Raw genomic sequence first — 3,574 nt, forward strand, 5'->3', positions numbered from 1 at the left:
GAAACTATTCTATACATAGGCTTCTGTGTAAGTAGAAAAACGAGGAAACTATTCTATACATAGGCTTCTGTGTAAGTAGAAAGACGAGGAAACTATTCTATACATAGGCTTCTGTGTAAGTAGAAAGACGAGGAGACTATTCTATAAATAGGCTTCTGTGTAAGTAGAAAGACGAGGAAACTATTCTATACATAGGCTTCTCATCTCTTTTCTCCTGAACAAGCAATTACTGCGAGTACCCTCTTGGTCATCCTACCATTATTACATCAGATCTTTCTAATTTAAGGAATTTCTTTTGTTTTATTAAGTGTTGTTCCACCAAGAAAACTCTACCATACTGTAGTACTTGCATTCAGCAGTAGTCCTGAATCTTAACCATGCTCATTCAAGTCCAGATATTAGATGAAGTCATAACCCTTCGGTGGAAGCCTAAATACGAATTTATTCTACTAGAAGACCAAATTAATGTGTTTTTTACAGTATTCACAACAGCTTGCGCTCGTCTCCAAAAGATGAGGTGTTTACAGGGGAGTTTAAACACGAGCTTAGTGGTCACCCTGTGTTAGTGACCAAAGACTCGTGTTTTTCATTATGAAGACGGTAAGTCCTACTGTAAAATAAGATGAATAACATTGTATTTTATCAATAGAAGATAAATCTAAACATGTTTATCAACGACTCCTAATCCATAGCAATCCGAAACCCCACGGAAATATGCCGGGATTTTACAACACTGGCCAAAGTCGACAAGACATAACATAAACATTTAAAGCCTGTTTACACGAAACGAAACGCTCTGGAATATTATTATAGGGTTCCTTATGCGTTTCAATATATATATCTTGAATCATAATTGTATATCCTAGTGGGACTAATTCCTTGCTTACGGGAAGTAAAAAGGGCGTGACGAGGGCGTTGTGAGGCAAATCACAAGTGAGCTCAACCTCGAATTTTCTCATTTCAGATTCAACAGAATTCGACACAGGACAAGTCCACGTTCATTTATTTCTAATTGGAGATTCTTTACATCCCTTTAGTTGCTTATGGTCTGACAAATAACAGTTTGTAAGCAATGTATTGACCTATGATCACGATGCTATATAGTGTGGTTTTATAAGGAATATGGCCCTGGCATGGCCAGGTGGTTAGGGAGCTCGACTCTCAATCTGCAGGTCGCGGGTTCGAATCTCCGTCACACCAAACATGCTCGCCCTTTCAGCCGTGGGGGCGTTATAATGTTACGGTCAATCCCACTATTCGTTGGTAAGAGAGTAGCCCGAAGAGTTGGCGGTGTGTGGTGATGACTAGCTGCCTTCCCTCTAGTCTTACACTGCTAAATTAGGGACGTCAAGCGCAGATAGCCGTCGTGTACCTTTGCGCGAAATTCAAAAACAAACAAACAAAACAATTATAAGGAATATCAGACTCTGTACACCACATGATATTCAATTTGTTGAAAGACTACCTGAACATTTTAGTGACTATATCCTGAATGACAAATTTAATCTATTTATTATTGATGATCTAATGAATCTCCCAACTGTTTACTCTTGGGAGTCACCAGGGTCTAATATGGGTTACAAAATGTAGCCTACTCGTGTCAAGTATTTTGAAGAAGTTTATCGTGATGCAACACAACAACCCTTAAGTTATTTAATAATTTACTTAGAACTTCAAACTCTAGAAGAAATGAATCTTATGACAGGATAATTTCCTGACCACAACATTATGGTCTATACCCAAAATCTGATACTTCACGAACTAACGCTTCATTCTTAAGCTTAACTCTGAGCGTGATAGACACAGAAGGATTTTACGTGATTAAAGAACTTGACTATAAATATTTAACTGCTGGAAAGATTGATGTATTTATTACTAAGTCGCTACGTTCATCTCTCCCGGAAAAGGTGAAACGTGGATTACCTTGATTTATGGAGTCTGGCTAGAATAATCAGAGAAACCTTCACGTCTATCTACACCAAAGGAATAGAGAAATTAACCTATTCTAACAAATATTCTGAACATTTTGATGAACATCCCATGTTACAAATTGGATTATTTACTACACGTGTATTCGAGACACAAACACTATTCACTCGGTTATCACGACTTTTATAGAGTTAAACAGGATCGAGACCTGCTCCATATATTACCTAAAACAACGCGTTAACACATTAATTAAAGGAACTATTGCCAAAACTCAAAATGATTTCATACTACGTATTTATAAATGTGCTATAAATGTTTAAAGAAGGCAACATTCCCATGATTAACATACACGTTAAAAAAAACTAAGTCGACATACATGTAAGTCATTACTAAGCGAGTTGGCAGTCAACAAAACACATGTTTTAAGCAGAAAGAAAACTTACTTATTCAGGAAGGAGGATTTTTCACCGTTGATCTTTACATCTTTGTTTCGCTGTTTCGTCATATAGCAGGGCAGGACTCGCATTTAGAATTTAAAGTACGGAACACACACAAACCGTCATTCTTGTTTCTGAAGAACTGGTGAACTCGCTTGATCAAGCAAATGTTTATGAATACCTGTAGTTAATTGTATAGATCATGACATTCAATACGTTATATAGACGATAAAGCAGAGAGGTTAAATAGTTGCAACAACGTCATCAAACGTTTCACTCACAAGTCATAGAACCCATTAAACTCTCAATGAGGATTTAGATATTATCAACAGTGTTCTTCGGGAATATGGAAAAAAGGCACAGATACCATTAAACAAGATTCATTCAAGTACTAATTTATCCCTTAAGATTGTCTAGAACCCATATTAGAGGAAGAGCTATTCCTGACAGTAATAATATAATCAACGTAAGTGTAACAACATACATTGTTACATCTTACTGGTTGCAAGGTTAAACCTAACAACATACATTGTTACATCCTAATGGATGCGAGGTTAAACGTAACAACATACATTGTTACATCTTACTGGTTGCAAGGTTAAACTTAACAACATACATTGTTACATCTTACTGGTTGCAAGGTTAAACTTAACAACATACATTGTTACATCTGACTGGATGCAAGATGAAACGTAATAACATACATAGTTACATCCTAATGGATGCGAGGTTAAACGTAATAACATACATTGTTACATCCTACTGGATGCAAGGTTAAACGTAATAGCATACATTGTTACGTCCTACTGGATGCAAGGTTAAACGTAATAGCATACATTGTTACGTCCTACTGGATGCAAGGTTAAACGTAATAGCATACATTGTTACGTCCTACTGGATGCAAGGTTAAACGTAACAACATACATTGTTACATCCTACTGGATGCAAGGTTAAACGTAACAACATACATTGTTACATCCTACTGGATGCAAGGTTAAACGTAATAACATACATTGTTACATCCTACTGGATGCAAGGTTAAACTTAATAACATACATTGTTACATCCTACTGGATGCAAGATTAAACGTAATAACATACATTGTTACGTCCTACTGGATGCAAGGTTAAACGTAACGACATACATTGTTACATCCTACTGGATGCAAGGTTAAACGTAATAACATACATTGTTACATCCTACTGGAT

Source organism: Limulus polyphemus, unplaced genomic scaffold (assembly GCF_000517525.1).
Source record: "Limulus polyphemus unplaced genomic scaffold, Limulus_polyphemus-2.1.2 Scaffold2511, whole genome shotgun sequence".
Classification (NCBI taxonomy): Eukaryota; Metazoa; Arthropoda; class Merostomata; order Xiphosura; family Limulidae; genus Limulus; species Limulus polyphemus.